The 26011-nt window shown below is 40.2% G+C and overlaps 1 protein-coding gene across 10 annotated transcripts in view; it reads left to right on the forward strand.

Annotated features, from left to right (window-relative positions):
* The window catches only part of PLEKHA7 (pleckstrin homology domain containing A7), a 2079953-nt gene that overhangs the window by 1265953 nt on the left and 787989 nt on the right, over nucleotides 1-26011 (forward strand). The gene's annotated exons all lie outside the window — the stretch shown is intronic.

Below are 26011 nucleotides of genomic sequence, written 5' to 3' on the forward strand. Positions count from 1 at the left end.
GGCCTGTGACTTAAACAGGACATGCTTTAAATCCCAGTGACTGCTGTGTCTTTGGAATAGGCAACATATTCATGTGAAACAGAGCACCTCTATGACACTGTTCAAAAGGAACCTGGACTAGTGGATGGGGCACCATAAATTCTTACCTGGAATAGTGCTCACAACCCTCCTGGACATGAGTGGTCATTACTTAATGCAATCTTGGGTATTAACTAACATTTCTATGGCATTACATTGGGATGAAATGGCTAGGCTTGAAATGACCTCTGGGTTGATAGCCTATTAATGTCCTGTGATCCTATGATTCTGGAGGTCTTTAGCATTTGTAACTAAAGCACTAATTTTTGAATCGTAAACTTAGTTAACCAAATGTAGTTAACTCTTCACATTATTTGTATAAAGATATTAAATAAGAAAGGGAGAAGTAGAAATGTTTGTGATGCCTCTGTCTGAATTAAGGAAGTGCTTAATAATGAACCTAAGTCCTAACATAGTAAGATGCGAGGCTTTTCCATTTACTTATCCAAGTCACTGTATAGGGGATTAACAAAAAAATGTTTTCACAACAGATAAGTGTGTAATAGTGTATTTTCCCTATAGATAAGACTGTAATAGTGTCAAATTCTTTTGAAAAATCAAGGTAAGCTAATTCTGTTGAGATGCTGGTATTAAAGCCATCAATTTCAGTTACAAGTTTACAGATTAGATACATGACTTGCCCTTTCTATATCCAAGTTAAAAAATATCAACCCCCCCTGGGTAGTAGTGAATTTAAGAATTATAGTAATAGCTGCTTAAAATATTTCCCAGTCATTAATGTAAAACTGATGGGCCTAAAGCCTCTCAGAAAATCTGACCAGCTGCTAGTCAGCTTTGCTGCAGGGGCAGAGGGGAAGGCCATTTCAAAGCAAACCATATCTAAATGGATAGCACACTGCATCTATTTCTGCTGTAAGCACCATGAAAAACCTACCCCACAGGGGATAAAAACACATTCCACTAGGGCTACATCTACCTCTAATGCATTTATCAGAGGTGTCCCTACCAGGGACATCCTGAAAGCTGCAACCTGGAGCTCTGTACACACTTTCACCAAGCATTACCACTTGCCTATCTTTTCTAAATCCAGAGCTAGATTTGCCACAGCAGTCTTACAGGGCCTGATTGCCAGTTCTAATGCTTCTTAATCTACCTCCACTCTTCCTTAGCTTTGGGAATCAACCCAAATGTGATGACTACAACAGTGAAACACGAAGAACGTAGTACAGTTGTGTACACTTACCATAAATGTAGATGTTCGAGTATATTCACTGTTGCAGTCCTGGTTAGCCTCCCTCCAGCCCCCTGATTGTCTTTGGTTTCACCTATCCTTTTTGGTTTGGCATATCTTATACTATGTGTATTTGCTTTTTGCTGGGGGTGTTCCACACCATATAATTGCTTTCTATTTTGGGGGCACCGGACATCTGGGGCAAGAAAAACTGATGTAATGGCATCGGCTGCATGTTTTATACCCCTGATGTCATGGAAGAAGTGACAGTATCCGACGCAGAAATCCCAAGACTCTGGTATTCAAGCCAACTGAGGGCTACCTGCAGGCAGATAACCCAAATGTGATGACTGCAACAGTGAATACACTCAAACATCTACATTTATGGTAAGTGTACATAACTGTACTTTCTGCTGATCCTTCTGTGGTGTCTGTCTCTTCTGACACCCCCCCCCCAAGATGTTGCCCTCTACCAAATTGCTCCCGTCAGATAAGGATAGTAAGGATATGAAAATGCTGGGCAAAAATGTTTACACTGCTGCTACTTTATCCTTTTGGGCCATCAACTACCAGACTCCTATGACCAGCTATGTTTTGGCCCTTCTTTCTCCATTTTCCAAAGTAGTTTCTGACCTTTCTGACTCTGACAGGAAGATTTTTGCCCTTTCCCTGTTAGGCTCCACCTCTCAAGTTGCTTGCTTCTCTGTTAAATGCAGCTACGATACAGCTGAATCCTTTGGTTCAATTATAAGATGCTAATCTTGGCTTCATCTTCAGGCTTTGCCTGGTGACATTAAGGCCAAACTATTGGATGGTTCTCATGATAAAAATTTTTTGGTATTGCTGCTGTTGCTGAATTTTTCAAGTTTTATCAGGATAAGGGTAAAGCCTTGTAGGAGATTAAACATGTTTTTGTTTCTCCTTTTCCCAAGTCTTAGAGGAATTATCCCTCCAAGTCTGCTTTTCTCGTAGGCAGTCTTGCCCTCTGCCTAAAGGAAAAAAAGTTTCAAGATGTGTGCCTCCTGCTAAGTCTACTCAGACCCCCACCTCCCAGAAACCTGCTTTTCAGGACAATGTGGGTTCCATTTGACAATTCATTTCCCCTTTCCCTCAGCAAGGTTCCCTTATCCTTCTGTCTTTCCCAGATTGGTTAAGGATCACAACAGAGTCTTGGGTTCTGTCCCTTGTTCACAAAAACAGCACGCCTCGCACATACAGCATGCCCGGCCCAACCAACGTAGCTCAAACACAAAAGGCCAGCAAAGGAAGTTCCACGTAATTGAATTTTATTGTTCAAAGTCAAACAAGGACTTAATAAAGTCCCAACAGTTGAAAATCAGAACTCTCAGACTAGTTTCAGCTACTGCCTTCTTCAGTGAGAGTCAAAAAAGCCAAAATTACTACCAGCATACAATGGTGTATTTCTAATGCAACCCAGCCAATAGGCATTCTAGGTATGTTCCCTATAGAGAATTATTCATGAGTTGATACTTGGGCAAAAATAAAAAACAAACAGTGTTCATATGGTGCATAAATGCCATATAGAAATATAAACACTGATAATGAATGAGTGAATGTGTGTCAATTACAAACTGACAGTTATAATTCTAAATATTTATAGACAAAAATGTAAACCTGAAGCTGAATACAGTATCATAAATAATTGTGTGGCAATATAACATAATGTCACATAAGGGTATGTTATTATAAGATATTCATGTTACAATGATATTTCCCAAAAAAATATGAGATGTTCTAAATAAATAAATACTGCTCCCTTATAGATGATCATTGAGACCAGGAGGAAATAAAGCTCCTAGATGGACAATCCAATATTTTTCTTTATGACTAAGTATATTTTCCCATCCTAACTGATTATGTCTGTTACCAGTGATTTTATCTATAATGGTGAACATGAATTTGGCTGTGGGATGTTTAATGGTGTGTTGATATAGGGCATTCGTCAATTTTTTGGTACGAATGTCACTTTGGTGTTCCCCTATTCTAATTCTCAATGATCTTGAAGTTTTACCCACATAAAAGGCGGAACAATGGCAAGTAGCCAGGTAGATCACCCAACTAGTAGAACAATTCCCAAAGATCCTGACATCATATATCTTGCTTGTATTTGAGCTTGTGAATTGTTTGATCTTATTAACCTGACTGCAAGAAGTGCAATGCCCACAGGGGAAAGTTCCTAGAAGTACATCTCCTGTTATTGTCAATTGGTTAAATTTGGCCCCACCACTTTCCCTCTCTTTGTAGTGTGAAAATAGTGAACCCAAAGTTTTGCCTCTCCTGTATGAGATAGGGCATCGATTACCCAGGATACTACGCAGATAATCATTGGCTAACAAAATGTTCCAATTATTATTGATAACATTCCTAACCACCTGATGATTTTTACCAAAAGTGGTAATGAGCCTAATAGTGTCATCCTTTGGGCTGTTGGCATGGTCCTTATATTGAAGCAGGGTTTGCCTATCCTGCTTATCTGTATGTGTTCGGGCGGATGTGATATCAAAGATGGAATAACCCCTATCCAGAAACCTGTTGTTTAGGTCCATTATAGCATGTTCATAGTCTGAAGTGGAAGAGTTAATGCATTTAATTCTGAGATATTGGGATTTGGGGATATTGCGGACGGTGTGGCGTGGATGCATACTAGATGCATGTAACAAAGAATTGAATTGTGGATATTTGCGGTATAACTTGGTATTGAGTGTATGGTCTTCATTTCTATATATAGTAACATCCTATAGTAACATCCAAAAAATCAATTTGATATTGATGAGATGTTATAGAAAACTCAATACCCCACAAGTTGCTGTTGAGATACTCCACAAATTCCATGAGATATTCACAATCCGCACGCCACACCATCCAACAATCATCCAGGTATCTCCGCCAAATGTCTATTTCTACCTGGTAAATATTGTGTAGGGGGTTGTAAATGAGGCATTCTTCTAAATAGGCCATGAACAAATCGGCATATATGGGGGCAAAAGAGGCGCCCATTGCCGTGCCTTGCAATTGCCAGTAACAGTCCCCTTGGAAATAGAATACATTTTTGTTGAGGACATGTTCTGACATACAGATAAGCAAAGTATTAAATCCAGGTGGATACAATTCCACCCTATTTAACCAATATTGTAAAGCCTGTAGCCCTGCCCAGTGTGGTATACTCGTATATAAGGACTTGACATCCAAAGTGCACATAATCCATTCCGGTTCAAGTTGTGTATCTGCAATTATTTTCAAAAATTCAGTAGTATCCTGGATTCTGGCCCTGACATGTTTCAAAAGTGGTTTCAAATATTGGGTGAGGAATGCTGACAATGGTTCTGCAAGTGATCCTACACCAGATACAATGGGTCTACCTGGAGGGTGTGTTATGGATTTGTGAATTTTAGGGAGAAGATATAGGATCTGTTTTGAAGGGTCTTTAACCTTAAGATGTTGAACTGTTTTCATGGTTATAATACCTTCCTCTAGGGCAGAATCTAGAAATGTATCAATCTCCTGCTTGAAGCGATCTGTAGGATCAATGCCCATATGCATATAGCACTTGGAATCAGATAATTGTCCTAGACCCTCTTGGACATAATAATCCATATTTAGGACCACGACCGCACCCCCTTTGTCAGCCTGGAGTATTGCAATATCATGGTTAGATCTAAGTTCGGAAAGTGCTTCCTTCTCTGCTAGAGTCATATTATCTGGTAAAATATGACATTCAAAATGTGGAAAATGTAAATCTTTCAATACAGCCTGTTGGAATATGGCCACATTTTTGTTCATGGGAGGTTGGAAGGTAGATCTGTGAAAGGTAAAATCAGAAGATCTTTGAGTGTGTGATCTGTCCTGTTCTGAAAAAATATTTTTAGATTAAGTCTACGACAATAATCCATTATGTCCAATGTAGTCTGGTACTGGTCAGAAAAAAAATCCGGAACAAAACCCAATCCTTTGTTCAATATTGTGTATTGTTCATCCGTTAATACATGGTCAGATAAGTTAAGAACATTGTCAAAATTTTTAGTTATTGTTCCAGTAGACATTGTATCAATCCTGTCATGGAATCCGTTCCTATTCCTGTTGGTATGTTTCCTCCCCCCCTCTGGGTCTCTTACCTCCCCTAAAGGGAAACTGGTGTTGGTTTTCTTTTTTAATGGTGAACCAACTGTTCTTCCGTCCTCACTGTCGGTATAAGAGGACTCCTCCCCTGAAGTACTAGTGTAGGAGGAGTCCCTGTGTTTCAGAATGGATCTGGGTCTCTTTTTAGTCCTACCCCTGGTCGTTCCTGTGACAGTATTTTGAAATCTAACTGTCCTCTGTGTTTCAAAGGGGTGTCCCTTGTCATAATCTATGACATCCCTGTGAAATTTCTTGATTTTTCTATCCTTGATAATTTTATCATAGGTAGTAAGTTCCTTTGACAACCTATCAACTAACTCATGATAGTTGGAGCTGGCTTGAAACTTTTTACATTCCGTGCTCAGATTCTTAATCTCAGAGACGCATGTATCTATGGTTCTTTCATAATACGAGGCCAATATTCTGACAAAAGCCATAGAACCATCCTGTAGTGCCTGTTCCCATTCTTCCGTCAGCCTCTGTTCAGATCTGCTGACTAGTGGCCGTAGTTTTATACGTAAACCTCTGGGGGCCATATTTTTATGTAGATAGGCTCTAAAGAGTCTCAAATGCCAAATATTAGCCCTTAATCCTTTCAAACCCCTTTCCAAGGTTTTAAAAGCCAGTTCACAACTATCAGCTGAATTAGAATTAGATAGGTTAGGGTTGTTGCTCGGGATTTGATCTAATCCAAAAACACCAATATCTTCCTTGTCAGCACACAGCCCATCCAACATTTGGTCCAAATCCATATTGAGTAGTAATATAGGTTGCCAAAGGAACTATAAATCCAAAAGTTCCAATTTATTATAATTAGAACGACCAGAGGTAAACCCAAGATAATACCAAAATATCATGTAAATTTGGATAACATAATAATAGTGATGGATCAATGAGCCTGTTATAAAAAAATGGGGAATTGTCACCCTTATACTCAAGCTTGTAATGTATGACAACTGATAAAGATGAAATTAAAGTGTAAATATACACCTCAATAGCTGAGTCTAAGTCACATATATAGGTATATGTTGCTATGTCCATATAGTAGGTCCTCCAATACTGGATGATGTTCCGTTATGTATATATATATATGTCTAGTTTACCCCTTATTAATACAAAACAATTATGTGCAATAATCTTGATATAATAACCAAATTCAATGTTAAGAAACACCTATAATGCTGCCCTAGAACACTTATGTTGGTGATTGAACTTATCTAAATTGTCCAACCCGTATATATATATATATATATATCCAATATTCATAAAAAGAATTGTCACAATATGACATATGCCTCAGATAACATTTACAATGTGTGTTATAAACACAAAATCGAGCAAATACAATGCTTATCAATGTCAATTATAAATAATGACTGTCAACATGTTTTGTAGTTGTAATCCAAGTCCTAAAGATAGACTAATTGTAGTCTTACATAAAGATACATTGCATTTAAAGTTGCATACAGAAAAAAATAGAAATCCGATACATATATTAATCCCTCAAATGTGTCAACCATCCATGAACCAACAAATAAAAAAGGTTATAAAGCATTCAAATGTTCTTTCATGAATTTAGACTATTGACCTTGTAATATAGTATTCACACTTGCACATAAGTTGACCCACAGGCCCAAACAACTAAGCACATTCACCTAGATAAACTGTTATATATATATATATATATATATATATCTCCCTCTGGCCTATATTCAAATATACCAGTATTCACAAAAAATATAATATAACATTTACATGAATGATATTCCCAATGTATATTGTGAACACATAATCGTACAATTGCAATATGTATTCTGATCCATAATATGTAAATGTTAATATGCTGTTGTTAACTTAAATTTAAAAAAAAGATAGTCCTTCTTGAGAAATAGATAGCATGTATAGTTGAAGGGGAAAGTTCCACAAACACTGTTCCATGAGAAATGTTGAATAGTTCTCAATCCCACCAGTCAACCAACTCAAAAGATCCAAAAAAACGATTGTTTATGAAGCATTCAACCCCGACGTTCTTCCAGAACTTGAGCCTTAATCATGTGATACACAGTTCGCGTTTTCATGTGAATAATCCCTTGGGCCCAAACAAAATGTACGCCTTCACCAAAAAAATGTTGTTGATGTCTTCATTCATATATTGTGTGAACTATCCATGGACATAAACAGTTAATTCCCTTGAATCCCAAAGTTATCAAAAAAAGCAGAACAAAAATTTAGATTTTAAGTTAAAAAGTACCTGAGTTATTGTGCACAATGCACTCCGTAAATGAAAGACCGAAGTGTTATTCAGGTAAACTTGAATCCACTCCTAGACCCCAAATATCAATTAAAGTGAGTCCGTAAGTGTTCAGAAAAGAAGTGGTACACCAAATAGTTACATTAACCCAGTACCACGATGAATACCTTATCAAATATGTCCCTTGGCCACGCAATAGATTGTTGTCGCGTATCACAGGTTTCATTCATATGCCCTTAGTCCAACACTGAAAGTATTTGAAAAACAGAAATAGAAATCCAAATTGCTGGTATAATCCAGGTAACACGCTGTTGTTACCAAAGTTTAAATCACAGGGAAGGAGTCCTCTCCTACCGGCACGTGGAGCTAAACGCCAACAGCGAGGTGAAGAACAGCACACAAAAACAGCACGCCTCGCACGTACAGCGTGCCCGGCCCAACCAACGTAGATTTCTGATACTGTATTCAGCTTCAGGTTTACATTTTTGTCTATAAATATTTAGAATTATAACTGTCAGTTTGTAATTGACACACATTCACTCATTCTTTATCAGTGTTTATATTTCTATATGGCATTTATGCACCATATGAACACTGTTTGCTTTTTATTTTTGCCCAAGTATCAACTCATGAATAATTCTCTATAGGGAACATACCTAGAATGACTATTGGCTGGGTTGCATTAGAAATACACCATTGTATGCTGGTAGTAATTTTGGCTTTTTTGACTCTCACTGAAGAAGTCAGTAGCCGAAACTAGTCTGAGAGTTCTGATTTTCAACTGTTGGGACTTTATTAAGTCCTTGTTTGACTTTGAACAATAAAATTCAATTACGTGGAACTTCCTTTGCTGGCCTTTTGTGTTTGAGCTACGTTGGTTGGGCAGGGCATGCTGTACGTGCGAAGCGTGCTGTTTTTGTGTGCTGATGTCCTTCAAGGATGCATCTGCAGTCCTAACAAATGGGTTGTCCTGGCCTCAGGCAGCCCTTCGGTCGGCCGGATTCCAAAGTCTGGGTCTGGCCTCGGCTGGTGTCACACTTCACCCGACGTCATAGCTGCAGTTCAGCGGGTATAAAGGCATCAGCCGACGCCATTTTCCCCAGTCTTTCTTGCCGCGTGGCGCCCGAAGCAGAAGCTGTTTGCAAGTGCCGGTCGGTCAGAACCAGAGATTGCTACTACCGAAGACTTCTAAAAAGCTAAGTACCCCGTTGGGGACTTTTTCTTGCCTCAGCCGATGTCAGAAAAAGTTAATAACTGTTTAACTTGTGGGAAACAAATACCTCATAAAGATTTCCACTCTTACTGCCTGCCTTGTTTAGGCCCATACCTCGATGTAGCAGCTTGTCTAGCCTGTGCTTCCTTCAACCGACGGACACTTAGACGTCGGTCGGAGTTTGCAGAGGAGTTTTTCGGCTCCGCTTTTGCTTATATCATGCCGTCGGAGACTCCGACATCACATTTAGCTAAAAAGCGTAAGGAAAAGGACCGACACTCGCGGTCTGCGGTTTCGGCCGAAAACCGCGGTTAAGCCAACAGCGAGTGTCTCGGTTTCGGCTGAAACCGAGCCTGCGGTTCTTCCTTCGGCCGAAAGCATGCCTCCTACTACCGAGGCCTCTTCCAGCATGGCTGAATCTGCTACGGAAAATCCACCTGCTCTTACAGTTTCTCAGGATTTATCAGATACTATCCCCTTAGATGTATCTACTCCTGCACGTGGAGCTGCTAGGCCCCCTGCATCCATGTCAGTTAAGGCTTTTGCCAGGGCTAAAGCAGCTAAATCTTCAAAGACCGTGCCTGCTAAAACCCCCTCTCACAGGCCTAGCCCTAGTACTCAAATGCTTAGTCTAGCAGAGGATCTCATTTCTTTGATCAGGGGAACCCAGGGCCTCTCACCCACCTCCAGAGAACAGGCCTAGAGCAGAGCCCCCTGAGCCAGTTTCTTCAGATTACTCCTCTGATGAATCAGAAAATACAAATCCTCCAGAAGGCCCTTATTCTCCATATGAGGACTCTGATGCAGAGGATTCCATACCTTCTGCCTCTCCTCCTGAGGAATTTTCTTTCGGGGAAACCTTGCATGCTATGAGGGAACAATTTCAATGGCAGGGTCAGGATTTTTCAGACTCTAGGAAAAGGCTTAGGACCTTTTTGCATTTACCACAGCATAGGCCTTTAGCTATTCCTCCAGTACTTACAGTTGTGGATGATGCATTTAATGATGCTTGTACTGCCCCTGACTCACTGCCTCCGGCCCCTGCTAAGCCCGACAGATACTACAGGGTTCCGGACACACATTATCATTTGTATAAGGCTCCTATTGCAGATCCTGAAACTATTTCACAGGGCCCCAAAGCTGTAGCAGCTGCCTCTGCCAAAAAACCCCTCCCCTCTGAAAGAGAATCTAGGGCATTGGAGAGATGGGGTAAAAAAGTTTATACTTCTGCTACTCTTTCGGCTAGGGCTTTAAACTGTCAATTCCACATGATTCAGTATCAGGAATTTCTGTTAGATCAGCTCACTAAAAAACTGTCCTCGCCTGAGCCTTTAGACCATAAGTCCCTTCAGGATTTGGTGCATAACACTCAGCAGGTCAGTAATCATTCCTTAAAATGCGGCTATGATGCACTGGAGGCTTCCTTTAGATCAGCTATGACTGGTACAGTGATCAGAAGGCATGCATGGTTAAAAGAGCAATCCTTACCAGACCATGTAAAGTCAAAGCTTCTAGATGCTCCCATGGAAAAGCACAGTTTGTTTGGTTCCCCTGCACAGCAAGTGTTGAAGAAGGTGGAAGAAAAAGCTAAATCTGTCCAGACAGTCAAGGATTTCTTACAGGTCCAGCCTCCGAGATTTAGTAGGAACTGGCCTTCCAAGAATTGGTCCTTTCCAGACACCACCAGAGCACAAAGAAGCAGAAATAGATGCCCTAGAGGCAGAGGTCAATCCAAAGGTGCCTACAGGGGACGTCAGTGGCAGCCTAACAGCCAGAGAAGTACTGCCACAGATCCAGCCACTACCCCTTCCACAGGACAATCACAGTGACTTGGCTCTGAAACCGCCTACCAGGGAACAACTGGGAGCACCCTTAGGCGGAAAGCTAGCCTTATTTTCAGTAAATTGGCATTACATTACAGGAGACAAATGGATTTTACAGACAATAGACAAAGGCTACAGGTTTCACTTCCATACTCTTCCAAGGAAGAGAGGAATGCCAAACCTACCTCCAAACCAAAGGACAAACGCTCTACAGCAAATAGAACACTTACTAAGGATAAGAGCTATAGAAAAGGTACCGGCTATGGAACAAGGACAAGGATTTTATTCAAGGCTTTTCCTGGTACCAAGAAAGGAAAACCAATGGAGACCTATCCTCGACCTGTCCGCTTTAAACACATTTCTCATTGTTCCAAAATTCAAGATGCTGACCCTACAGCAACTTCTTCCCATGCTGGGCAAGGAGTCTTGGCTGGTGACTCTGGATCTCAAGGAGGCATACCTGCACGTCCCCATACGACCAAATTGCAGAAGATACCTCAGATTTCTTGCAGGATCAGAGCATTATCAATTCTCAGCATTGCCTTTTGGCTTATCTACTGCGCCCAGGGTATTCACGAAATGCCTGGCATCAGTAATTGCTCATTGCAGGCTTCAGGGAATTCAAATTTATCCATACCTGGACGACTGCCTGTTACAAGCGGACAGCAAAGACAAATTAACAAAAGATTTGAAAAAGGTTATTCACCTGTTGCAAGCCCTGGGATACACAGTCAACACAAAAAAGTCAAGGCTGATACCATCCCAAAGGGTAACCTTCTTGGGTGCAGAACTGGACACATCAAACCAGATGGCATTCCTCACAGCAGAAAAACAGAAGCAGCTACCACTCTATTTCATGGCATTAACAACGCAGAACCAGCTTACAGCAAGGAAAATCCTGCAAGCCCTGGGTTACATGGCATCCTGCATAATATTAATTCCACATGCCAGACTACATATGAGGAAGTTGCAATGGTACCTGAGGAATTTATGGTCTCAGCACAAGCACAGCCTAGAAACCCAAATTCCAATAATTCCATGCCTGAAGCAAGAATTCTAGTGGTGGGCCCAGGCCTGTCAATTGAACAAAGGACTGCCCTTCCACAGGCCTCACCCAAGCCAGACTATCACCACGGATGCCTCAGACCTCGGTTGGGGGGCACACATGGTGGACAAGTGCATACCAGGCTTATGGACTCAGGACCAGATGAACCTACACATAAATCAAAAAGAGATGCTGGCAGTAAAACAGGCAATTCAGACATTCAGACCACTTCTTCAACAGGGTCATTTGCCGATAAGGACGGACAACACCACAGTTATGTGGTATATCAACAAGCAGGGAGGCACACATTCATATCCTCTATGCCGGATGGCAATGGACCTCTGGAATGTGGCCCTGAGCCTCAACATTCAGCTCCAGGCCATATTTGTGCCAGGAAAAGAAAATATACTAGCAGACATCTTAAGCAGAACCACCACGGATGCCCACGAATGGATGCTGCATCCAGACATCTTCAAAACCATCACAAGGAAATGGGGACTGCCAGAAATAGACCTGTTCGCATCCCCACACAACCACCAATTGAAAAAATTCTGCACAAGGACATACCATCCACTTGCTTGGAAGGTGGACTCCCTATCCTTCAGTTGGGAAAACCTGACAGCATATGCATTCCCACCTCTTCCTTTGATGCACAAAGTGCTACTGAAGATCAAAGAAGATCACTCGAGGATCATCTTGATAGCTCCAGACTGGCCGAGACAACATTGGTACCCACTACTGAGGAGTATGTCCCAGGAACATGCATGGCCTCTACCCCTACTACCTCTACTGCTAACACAGAACAACTTCAAAATCCTGCATCCAAACTTGAAAACACTGCAACTAGCTGCTTGGAACATTATATAAGGCAAAATAACCCAGATTTATCTCAAAGGGTTAAAGACATTATCTTGGAGGCTCGCAGACCCTCAACAAGGAAAACTTATTCAGCAAAATGGAAAAGATATCTCATTTGGAGTGCAACAAAAGGAGTAGATGCATCATTGGCAAACATAGCTAACATCCTGGAATACGTAGCAGAACTTTTCCACAATGGCCTGTCCTACTCCTCCATTAAGATTCATGCATCAGCAATTTCAGCAGAATACAACATGGATCCTCCAGTCTTTTCTCAACCTCTACTCAGGCAGTTTCTCAGAGGAATTAAAAATGTAAAGCCACCAAGGAAACCACCATTGCCTACATGGGACTTGAACTTTGTGTTAGAAAAGTTGACACTTCCCCCTTTTGAACCAGCAGCAACAGCAGAATTACAGTACTTATCTTGGAAAACTGCATTCCTGATTGCAATCACTTCAGCTAGAAGGGATTCTGAATTACAGGCATTAATGGCAGTACAACCCTTCCTTATCTTCCATCAGGATAGAGTGTCCATGAGAACTAATCCTACCTTTATGCCAAAGGTGGTCTCCAGGGTATCATTAAACCAAGCAATACACCTACCAACATTCTTCCCCAACCCGCAGAACAGGGGGGAAAGATTGCTGCATACCTTGGATGTACACAGACAATTGCGCTACTACCTGGACATAACCAAGAACAATAGAAAAACTGACCAGCTTCTGGTAGCATACGCAACAGGAATGAAAGGAAAAGCAATTTCAAAACAGACAATCTCAAAATGGATAGGAAATTGCATTAGATTTTGTTACTCTTTTCATGGAAAGGCAACTCCAGAAAACATCAGACATCACTCCACAAGGGCTACAGCCACTACTAAAGCTTTCTTACGAGGAGTGGCTACCAAAGAGATTTTAGAAGCTGCTACTTGGAGCTCCGTGCATACATTTGCCAAGCATTATAATCTACCTTTATACTCCAGATCCCGAGCAGGTTTTGCCACTGCTGTTTTGCAAGGGATCTTAACTACACCATAAACTCTTAGTGCCTCCTTAGTACCTCCTCCCCCAGTTTGGCTATGGTATTCTACCCATTTGTTAGGTCTGCAGATGCATCCTTGAAGGACATAGTACAGTTTTGTACCTACCATAAATGTAGATGTCCGAGAGGTATGCATCTGCAGTCAGGATTACCCACCCTCCTTCCCCTCTGTGGTACTCCTAGGGTATTTGCCTATCTTGTAGCTAGCTGGGGGAATCTATTATGGTGTATTTGTTTGTATATATGTATATACATGTTTATTTCTATTTGCTCTCTATTGTTTGGAAACATTTGCATTTATCCAAATTTAGCCTTCCTAGAGGGCACCTAGCATCTGGGGCAAGAAACACTGAGGAAAATGGTGTCGGCTGATGCCTTTATACCCGCTGAACTGCAGCTATGACGTCGGGTGAAGTGTGACACCAGCCGAGGCCAGACCCAGACTTTGGAATCCGGCCGACTGAAGGGCTGCCTGAGGCCAGGACAACCCATTTGTTAGGACTGCAGATGTGCATACCTCTCGGACATCTACATTTAAGGTAGGTACAAAACTGTACTTTCTTCACCTCGCTGTTGGTGTTTAGCTCCACGGGTCGGTAGGAGAGGACTCCTTCCCTGTGATTTAAACTTCGGTAACAACAGCGTGTTACCTGGATTATACCAGCGATTTGAATTTCTATTTCTGTTTTTCAAATACTTTCAGTGTTGGACTAAGGGCATATGAATGAAACCTGTGATACGCGACAATAACCTATTGCGTGGCCAAGGGACATATTTGATAAGGTATTCATCGTGATACTGGGTTAATGTAACTATTTGGTGTACCACTTCTTTTTTGAACACTTATGGACTCACTTTAATTGATATTTAGGGTCTAGGAGTGGATTCAAGTTTACCTGAATAACACTTCGGTCTTTCATTTACGGAGTGCATTGTGTACAATAACTCAGGTACTTTTTAACTTAAAATCTAAATTTTTGTTCTGCTTTTTTTGATAACTTTGGGATTCAAGGGAATTAACTGTTTATGTCCATGGATAGTTCACACAATATATGAATGAAGACATCAACAACATTTTTTTGGTGAAAGCGTACATTTTGTTTGGGCCCAAGGGATTATTCACATGAAAACGCGAACTGTGTATCACATGATTAAGGCTCAAGTTCTGGAAGAACGTCGGGGTTGAATGCTTCATAAACAATCGTTTTTTTGGATCTTTTGAGTTGGTTGACTGGTGGGATTGAGAACTATTCAACATTTCTCATGGAACAGTGTTTGTGGAACTTTCCCCTTCAACTAAACATGCTATCTATTTCTCAAGAAGGACTATCTTTTTTTAAATTTAAGTTAACAACAGCATATTAATATTTACATATTATGGATCAGAATACATATTGCAATTGTACGATTATGTGTTCACAATATACATTGGGAATATCATTCATGTAAATGTTATATTATATTTTTTGTGAATACTGGTATATTTGAATATAGGCCAGAGGGAGATATATATATATATATATATATATATATATATATATAACAGTTTATCTAGGTGAATGTGCTTAGTTGTTTGGGCCTGTGGGTCAACTTATGTGCAAGTGTGAATACTATATTACAAGGTCAATAGTCTAAATTCATGAAAGAACATTTGAATGCTTTATAACCTTTTTTATTTGTTGGTTCATGGATGGTCGACACATTTGAGGGATTAATATATGTATCGGATTTCTATTTTTTTCTGTATGCAACTTTAAATGCAATGTATCTTTATGTAAGACTACAATTAGTCTATCTTTAGGACTTGGGTTACAACTACAAAACATGTTGACAGTCATTATTTATAATTGACATTGATAAGCATTGTATTTGTTTGATTTTGTGTTTATAACACACATTGTAAATGTTATCTGAGGCATATGTCATATTGTGGCAATTCTTTTTATGAATATTGGATATATATATACGGGTTGGACAATTTAGATAAGTTCAATCACCAACATAAGTGTTCTAGGGCAGCATTATAGGTGTTTCTTAACATTGAATTTGGTTATTATATCAAGATTATTGCACATAATTGTTTTGTATTAATAAGGGGTAAACTAGACATATATATATACATAACGGAACATCATCCAGTATTGGAGGACCTACTATATGGACATAGCAACATATACCTATGTATGTGACTTAGACTCAGCTATTGAGGTGTATATTTACACTTGAATTTCATCTTTATCAATTGTCATACATTACAAGCTTGAGTATAAGGGTGTGACAATTCCCCATTTTTTTATAACAGGCTAATTGATCCGTCACTATTATTATGTTATTCTAATTTACATGATATTTTGGGATTATCATGGGTTTACCTCTGGTCGTTCTAATTATAATAAATTGGAACTTTTGGATTTATAGTTCCTTTGGCAACCTATATTACTACTCAATATGGATTTGGACCAAATGTTGGATGGGCTGTGTGCTGACAAGGAAGATATTGGTGTTTTTGGATTTGATCAAATCCCGAGCAACAACCCTAACCTATCTAATTCTAATTCAGCTGATAGTTGTGAACTGGCTTTTAAAACCTTGGAAAGGGGTTTGAAAGGATTAAGGGCTAATATTTGGCATTTGAGACTCTTTAGAGCCTATCTACATAAAAATATGGCCCCCAGAGGTTTACGTATAAAACTACGGCCACTAGTCAGCAGATCTGAACAGAGGCTGACGGAAGAATGGGAACAGGCACTACAGGATGGTTCTATGGCTTTTGTCAGAATATTGGCCTCGTATTATGAAAGAACCATAGATACATGTGTCTCTGAGATTAAGAATCTGAGCACGGAATGTAAAAAGTTTCAAGCCAGCTCCAACTATCATGAGTTAGTTGATAGGTTGTCAAAGGAACTTACTACCTATGATAAAATTATCAAGGATAGAAAAATCAAGAAATTTCACAGGGATGTCATAGATTATGACAAGGGACACCCCTTTGAAACACAGAGGAGAGTTAGATTTCAAAATACTGTCACAGGAACGACCAGGAGTAGGACTAAAAAGAGACCCAGATCCATTCTGAAATACAGGGACTCCTCCTACACTAGTACTTCAGGGGAGGAGTCCTCTTATACCGACAGTGAGGGTGGAAGAACAGTTGGTTCACCATTAAAAAAGAAAACCAACACCAGTTTCCCTTTAGGGGAGGTAAGAGACCCAGAGGGGGGAGGAAACATACCAACAGGAATAGGAACAGATTCCATGACAGGATTGATACAATGTCTACTGGAACAATAACTAAAAATTTTGACAATGTTCTTAACTTATCTGACCATGTATTAACGGATGAACAATACACAATATTGAACAAAGGATTGGGTTTTGTTCCGGGTTTTTTCTCTGACCAGTACCAGACTACATTGGACATAATGGATTATTGTCGTAGACTTAATCTAAAAATATTTTTTTCAGAACAGGACAGATCACACACTCAAAGATCTTCTGATTTTACCTTTCACAGATCTACCTTCCAACCTCCCATGAACAAAAATGTGGCCATATTCCAACAGGCTGTATTGAAAGATTTACATTTTCCACATTTTGAATGTCATATTTTACCAGATAATATGACTCTAGCGGAGAAGGAAGCACTTTCTGAACTTAGATCTAACCATGATATTGCAATACTTCAGGCTGACAAAGGGGGTGCGGTCGTGGTCCTAAATATGGATTATTATGTCCAAGAGGGTCTAGGACAATTATCTGATTCCAAGTGCTTTATGCATATGGGCATTGATCCTACAGATCGCTTCAAGCAGGATATTGATACATTTCTAGATTCTGCCCTAGAGGAAGGTATTATAACCATGAAAACAGTTCAACATCTTAAGGTTAAAGACCCTTCAAAACAGATCCTATATCTTCTCCCTAAAATTCACAAATCCATAACACACCCTCCAGGTAGATCCATTGTATCTGGTGTAGGATCACTTACAGAACCATTGTCAGCATTCCTCACCCAATATTTGAAACCACTTTTGAAACATGTCAGGGCCAGAGTCCAGGATACTACTGAATTTTTGAAAATAATTGCAGATACACAACTTGAACCGGAATGGATTATGTGTACTTTGGATGTCAAGTCCTTATATACGAGTATACCACACTGGGCAGGGCTACAGGCTTTACAATATTGGTTAAATAGGGTGGAATTGTATCCACCTGGATTTAATACTTTGCTTATCTGTATGTCAGAACATGTCCTCAACAAAAATGTATTCTATTTCCAAGGGGACTGTTACTGGCAATTGCAAGGCACGGCAATGGGGGCCTCTTTTGCCACCATATATGCCGATTTGTTCATGGCCTATTTAGAAGAATGCCTCATTTACAACCCCCTACACAATATTTACCAGGTAGAAATAGACATTTGGCAGAGATACCTGGATGATTGTTGGATGGTGTGGCGTGCGGATTGTGAATATCTCATGGAATTTGTGGAGTATCTCAACAGCAACTTGTGGGGTATTGAGTTTTCTATAACATCTCATCAATATCAAATTGATTTTTTGGATGTTACTATATATAGAAATGAAGACCATACACTCAATACCAAGTTAGACCGCAAATATCCACAATTCAATTCTTTGTTACATGCATCCACGCCACACCATCCGCAATATCCCCAAATCCCAATATCTCAGAATTAAACGCATTAACTCTTTCACTTCAGACTATGAACATGCTATAATGGACCTAAACAACAGGTTTCTGGATAGGGGTTATTCCATCTTTGATATCACATCCGCCTGAACACATACAGATAAGCAGGATAGGCAAACCCTGCTTCAATATAAGGACCATGCCAACAGCCCAAAGGATGACACTATTAGGCTCATTACCACTTTTGGTAAAAATCATCAGGTGGTTAGGAATGTTATCAATAATGATTGGAACATTTTGTTAGCCAATGATTATCTGCGTAGTATCCTGGGTAATCGATGCCCTATCTCATACAGGAGAGGCAAAACTTTGGGTTCACTATTTTCACACTACAAACAGAGGGAAAGTGGTGGGGCCAAATTTAAACAATTGACGATAACAGGAGATGTACTTCTAGGAACTTTCCCCTGTGGGCATTGCACTTCTTGCAGTCAGGTTAATAAGATCAAACAATTCACAAGCTCAAATACAAGCAAGATATATGATGTCAGGATCTTTGGGAATTGTTCTACTAGTTGGGTGATCTACCTGGCTACTTGCCATTGTTCCGCCTTTTATGTGGGTAAAACTTCAAGATCATTGAGAATTAGAATAGGGGAACACCGAAGTGACATTCGTACCAAACAATTGATGAATGCCCTATATCAACACACCATTAAACATCCCACAGCCAAATTCATGTTCACCATTATACATAAACTCACTGGTAACAGACATAATCAGTTAGGATGGGAAAATATACTTAGTCATAAAGAAAAATATTGGATTGTCCATCTAGGGGCTTTATTTCCTCCTGGTCTCAATGATCATCTATAAGGGAGCAGTATTTATTTATTTAGAACATCTCATATTTTTTGGGGAAATATCATTGTAACATGAATATCTTATAATAACATACCCTTATGTGACATTATGTTATATTGCCACACAATGATTTCTGATACTGTATTCAGCTTCAGGTTTACATTTTTGTCTATAAATATTTAGAATTATAACTGTCAGTTTGTAATTGACACACATTCACTCATTCATTATCAGTGTTTATATTTCTATATGGCATTTATGCACCATATGAACACTGTTTGTTTTTTATTTTTGCCCAAGTATCAACTCATGAATAATTCTCTATAGGGAACATACCTAGAATACCTATTGGCTGGGTTGCATTAGAAATACACCATTGTATGCTGGTAGTAATTTTGGCTTTTTTGACTCTCACTGAAGAAGGCAGTAGCCGAAACTAGTCTGAGAGTTCTGATTTTCAACTGTTGGGACTTTATTAAGTCCTTGTTTGACTTTGAACAACAAAATTCAATTACGTGGAACTTCCTTTGCTGGCCTTTTGTGTTTGAGTTCTGTCCATTGTTCACCAGGGATATTTTATGATTTGGAAATCTCTTCCTCTCTTTTTGGGGATTCCTCAAACTCCTCAAGAACAACTTCCTGTTTTCCTAGAGGTGCTCCATTCTCTCTTGTTTTAAGGCAGCATTCTCGCTCTATCTCCTTCCAGGTAGGGAGGCTTTTTATTCCAGAATGTTTTTGGTTCCCAGAAATGAGGGCTGTTAGATACCAATTCTGGATCTTTCCAAGGTCAACACCTTTCTCAAGAGTCCTTCTTTTTGGATTTTGTAACTTCAGACTTTATTTCCCCCATCTTCTACCCCAGGTCTTTCTGGTCTCTCTGGATCTCAGGGATGTCTATCTTCATGTCCCCACCAATTCCCTTTTCAAGAAATGTTTTCATTTTGCTTTTTCTTCCGTGCATTTTCGGTTCTCTGTTTTGCCCTTTGGCCTCTCTACTGCCCCAGGGGTATTCAACAAATGTCTCGCTCCTGTCATTGCCTTTTGCAGGATGAGAGGAGTTCAAATATTTTCCTGTCTTAATGATCTGCTCATTCAAGCTTCTTCCCCTGATGCTCTGCATCAGGATCCCAAGTTTACTATTTACAGAGTCTGGGTTCACCATAAACTTCCAGAAATCAGCTCTGATGATTATCAAGATCATATTTTTTTTAGTTGCAGGCTTCAGACCATCCCTGCCCCCAAGGCCCTGTCTCTCACTTACTTTTTCCAGTCTCTTAGTCCCCTGACTTCATTCACTTCCATTGAATTTCTTAATGTCCTTGGGTTCATGGCTTTCACCGTTCACATGCTTCCTCTGGCCAGGCTCCACAAGAAAACTTCAGTGGTACCTCAAGAAAGTGTTACTGAAGTATTGTCACCCCCCTGGAGTTCTCATTACCCCTCTTGCCCTGTCTCAAGCTTGACCTTCAGTGTTACACTTTCAACTATCGACTTTCTCTCAACCTGGGGTTTATTTTCCAAGCTGCAGTCCTGATTCAGCAGCTCTTTACAGATGCCTCGGACTGGGGATGGGAGGGGGCTCTCCTTCAGCTCTGTCAAGGTTCAGGGTTTCTGGTCTCTTCATCAGAGGTTGTACCACATCAGTATAAAGGAGATGAGGGTTCTGCTTCTGGCTCTTCAGTTTTTCATTCCTTCTTCAATCCTGATATCATAAAAACTTTTACAGATAATACCACAGTGATGTGGTATGTCAACAAGCTAGGGGGTACAAAGCCCTATCTTCTTTGCAGACTAGTTCTTCAGGTATGGGATCTAGGTATCCAGTATCAAGTGACTCATAAGGCAGTTTACATTCCCTCAGAGCACAATCTAGTGGCTGGACTCTTTGAGCAGGTCCAGCACCCAAGCTCACAAATGGATGCTTCACAGAGATGTGTTCCTGGCCATTGTCCATTAGTGGGTTAATCCTCAAGTAGATCTTTTTCCCCTCCACTCTGAATAGACAACTTCCTCTATTCTATTGCAGAGTCCCAAGTACCTTGGCTTGGAAAGTGGATGCCCTGCCTTTTCCATGGAAAGGAATGTTTCCATATGTCTTCCCTCCCTTTCCTATGTTACCATGAGTCTTGCACAAGATCAGGCAGGACTCTCCCAGAATCTTGAGTGACTCCCTTTTAGCCCAAACAACATTGCTTCTCCCTTCTTTCTTACTCGGCCAGGGCCAGTCGTCACAATGTACCTCACCAGGTAGATCTTCTCACACAAGACAAGGGGTCTCTTACATATTCATGGATTGTTACTAGGCTAACAACCTGGAGGGCCTTTCTAAGCCTAGCCACATTTTCCTCAAAAGAGTAATGGTGTCTTGTATCCTAGTAGGACATCGAGGGCCAGGCATTTATTAGCTACCTCTGTTCATAGGGGACATGGGTGCCAGGACGGTGTAAATGTCCTATTCTCTGGATGAAACAAACAGACGAACCACTAGTAAAACCACTGAACTTCAAAGACAAATATATGTGGAAAACACACATTTTTATTATTTTACATTAAATCAAGTGTTGTGCACCCTACCTGCCTTGGTTCCAGTGATTTTTTTTTTCTTATCTACATACATGTCCTGTTCTGCATCCACTGGTCTAGGTTGTGCTTAAACTGGGTAATAGATGAACTCCGTTTCACATTGATGGGAAGCCTGTTCCATAGGAGGGGCAGTCTCTAGGACACATATCTGTCTGTCCAACATGTTTTGTTTAAGTCATAGACAAAATTCAGGTATCTAGACCTTGTATTTCTGGTACTCCTTGACTTACGAATATGTAGGAGTTTCATAAGTGTGGGGGTTTGGATTCCTTGTAAGCCAGGCATAGATCACTCCTCGGTAATCTGTAGGAGACTGAGTAGAGGGAAAGGGCTTTAAAGGCTCTCTGCGTGATCAAATGAGATACTGCCACCACAGCTGTCTGGAATTTTGTAAATACGTATATGCCATTTGTGAATATCAACATGATCTATAGAAGATGCTTGTGTTGCAATTGTATTAGAACTGAATGTCATATGTATATCAAATTGCTGGTACAGAAGTGATTGTTGAAAAGTGATTTGTAAAGTGCTGTTTGAAATGTAATCACAGTGTGCCCTACTGGAAAAGAACAGAAATGTACATGCACTATTTTAACTGTTTAAATGGGTATATTTCAGTGGTGGAAACTGGAACACAGGAGATTAATGTTAATTCAGTCCAGCAAACCTTAAAAAAATGAAATGAAATTACTTTATGTCTAGGCCATAAAAAGATGGTATCTTTCAATTTCAGTGCAGTGGGAGATGTATTGTCTGTACTAGGAAATTTTCTGTATTTTCTTTAGTGTGAAGTAATTACTAATCTTGAAACCAGGAAGAAATGCAATGGTTTTATGACTTCCAGCATCTACCAGAGATCTGAAGTCTATGTATTTTCATAGATAGATGATGAATACTGCTAGCTTCCAGCAGTGGGAGGTTTCACCTGGGATAGAGTCAGATGACAAGAAATTATGTCATTCTGCAAGCTATCCCAGCAGTAATATTTGAGATATTAATTTGAGGATTCTCTTAGAGAGACGGTGCATTCTGTATTCTGTCTTGGACCTGGCAACAACAAAAACCATTTAACACATCTGCCTTGCTCTGATGAAGTAAGTTTCTAGGGAACAGTGCAATTCTCTTGGATATAGTCAGGAATATAGCAATGCTTGGTTTAGATACTTTTGTTTATTTATTTGAGACTGTCCTGCAATGTTGTTTTAAATATTTCCTGTGATTTTGAACTCTGATGTCACTGTGAATATATACTGAGTATTTTCTTTTTTTTCTGTATTTTTAAATATATTTAAACCTTTCATTGTGGCTGATCTGTCTAGAAATATTTAAGTTTTGAGAGTACTTGCATATTTATTTGGTGATGCTGTGTGGGCCACTCCTAATAGCCTTCCTCTTGGTCAAACTACCAATTGTATTAAGATTAATATTACACAGTAAGATGGGTACCCTTTCTTTAAGGGCTGTAAAGCAGCTGTTAAGGAGTTGGCTGGTGGCAGTACTAACTACCTTATAGTCTGGGCAAAATGGGGCATAGCTAGTAAACCTGTGCCAGCCTTTCCCAGGTGTTTGTGTGTATAAATCAAACCTCAAAGAGTGTGTGTGTGTGTGTGTGTGTGTGTGTGTGTGTGTGTGTGTGTGTGTGTGTGTGTGTGTCAGCTACTTGAGCAGGGACATGAAATACTGGTTGGAGAGAGAGGGTGCTGGAGGTCTTGGGTTGGCCACTCAGCTGAAATCTCAGCTCTATAGCTTGTGCCAGTGAGGAGTCTTAATGTGAATCTGGAGAAAGAGGGAGAAACAAGCCCCAGACTGACTGTGGTGTCTGTGTGCTCTTAAGGAAAATTGCATTTGATGCAGTGATCTGCATATGGAAATATTGTGTGTGTACTTGTTATCCTCCCAGTGTATGTCCCCCACTGTTGCCAGTGGTGAGGATTATGGCTCCTTGATTACTGGTTCAGTGGTGGGGTGTCACACTCTGCATAAGGCAGGTTTGTTTTTGTAAGGAACCTCTGAGGTCGCTCTAGTTGCTGCATGTGTCTTATCAGGTACATACAGAAGGGAGCATTGTACTCTTTGACTGGTCTGATAAGGGGGGAGTAAAGTGGGATAATGACCTCTTTGGACCTAGATGCCATGCCCTTGCTTATAAGTTGTACAACATAAAAGGATTTCCTCACCACTGTGGCCAAGTGGTGGTCAAAGGTAGGATGATTATCTATGTGCGTACCCAGATCCCTGACCATGGAGTCAACTCTTGGGGGCATATCATCAACACTGTAATTAGTCAGGATGGTTGACTTCCCAAAAATTACAATAAAATATTTCTTAGTACTGAGTTTAAGATCATGGCCTTGGCAACATTTGTTAGTCAGAGATTGACCTTTTTGCAGAATGCTAGTGTCTGCAGGGGAGTCAGTGATAACCCCCAACTTGCAATCATCTGCAAACTTATCAGCTGTAAACCTTCAGCATTTGCTTTCATTTCTGAGAAATACATGCCAAAAAGGGTTTCTGAGAAATAAATGCCAAAAAGGGAGCGGGTCTAGTACCAAGCCCTAGGGGACTCCGCTAATGACTGGTCTCTTGGCAGAGGTGACCTCACCTGTTTTGACCTCCTGAGTCCTGTCGGTGAGCCAGTTAGCCATCCAATGGGTGTTAAAAGGGTTAATACTAATTTAGTGAGCTTGTCTATAATGCTGGAGCAGTGTATTGCATCAAAAGCTCCGGCCAGATTGAGGTAAGCTGTGCGCACAGTCCTACCTTCAGCCAAAGCTTTGGTGAGCCTATGATATATTAATTAACCCTCCTAGCTGCCTGTTTAGATTGGTCAGGGGACTTTTAACATGTATGGCTTTGTTCCTCCTATGCTTGGCCAAGATTTTCTTTTGTCGTATAACTGATTCCTTGTTCTCCTTGTTTTCCTAGTCGAAGGGCTCTTTTCCTTTTTTCTCCTTCTGGATGCACATATTTATCCTTGTCCCTAGGGGCATTCTGTTTCCCCTGGGGCTTTTCCCATTCTGATTGTGTGTCTCTGTACATCACCTTTATGCCCTACGCCTTGTATGGGGAAGATGTGTGTGACATAGGATGCCTATAAGTACTAAAGGCTTTGATATGCTGGTTGGGTGTTGGGCTATCCTTGGCAGGAGATCACTTAGTTTATGAGCACTGCAACAATAAAGAAATGGACATCTACTGTTAGGGTAAGAATTTATACAATTGTACTTTATCTGCAAGTCCCAACTCTTGGGACTGGTGTATAAGCAAGAATAAAGCCTTGTGCTTGGTAGACAAGACAGCAGTGAGGTTAGGTGCAATCTTTACTGGGTGATTAATAAACTAATCCCCATTTTCCTTGCCTTGTATGAAATGAGCTCCTGATCATTAATATCCAAGCAGTGAAAAATCAGATAGTTGAGGGAATTGTTGTTTGGTGTCTGAGAGAGAACCATGTGACCCCTTTCAATGGTAGATGGTTCGGAGGTTGACAGGAAGTTATTAAATTCCTTCCTTAAAAACTTCAGCTTGTATACACCTTATACGTTCTCCTACAAGCCTGTGATGCTGAAGTTGTTCCTTTAAGTCCGAGTTATGTGGAAGGGCTTGAAGGTCTGCAATATTTTTATAGTTTTTAGATATTTGTGAAAATTATGCCACTAGTTGTACTTCCTGTTGATTAAAGTGATGATGTAACTGTAGAAGCTGCTCTCCGTGGTTTGTAGTTCACGCTTTAATTTCTTGTACATCAGTATCAGTGTTCTGCATAAGTTTGGGTAGGAATTCAGTCACTGTGTAGATTACCTTTATATCCATGACAACTACATCTGAAACCTAAATGTGAAGAAGCTAATAAGTACATCCCATAAAATAAATCGGTTTACTTTCCCCATGGTAAGTGTTTTGTCAGTAAAGATACTTTCCCATGCATGCCCAAAATGTCATAAGCAGTTTTGGAGAAGTCATCTTGTAAATGCTCACATATGACACAAGCAGTTCAGCAGAATAGAAAATGCTTTGCTACTATCTGCAACAGAAGCCATTAAAAAAAATTGAGCAAGAAGAACTTAATCATTATAGTTAGTAATAAACTTGGCAGGTAAGGTGAAGTATGGGTGTGTATAATATGTATTGCTGGCTGGTTATGTGAGTTTGGGCAGGCTAACAGGTTTACATTCTCCTGCTAGTTTTGTACAGGTATGTGCAAGCTCTGATGAGATTTCATAACACTGCAGGAACATGTTCAACATAGCACCATCACACAAAC

This window comes from Protopterus annectens, chromosome 9.part0, assembly GCF_019279795.1.
Source record: "Protopterus annectens isolate FY-2018-M chromosome 9.part0, PAN1.0, whole genome shotgun sequence".
NCBI lineage: Eukaryota > Metazoa > Chordata > Ceratodontiformes > Protopteridae > Protopterus > Protopterus annectens.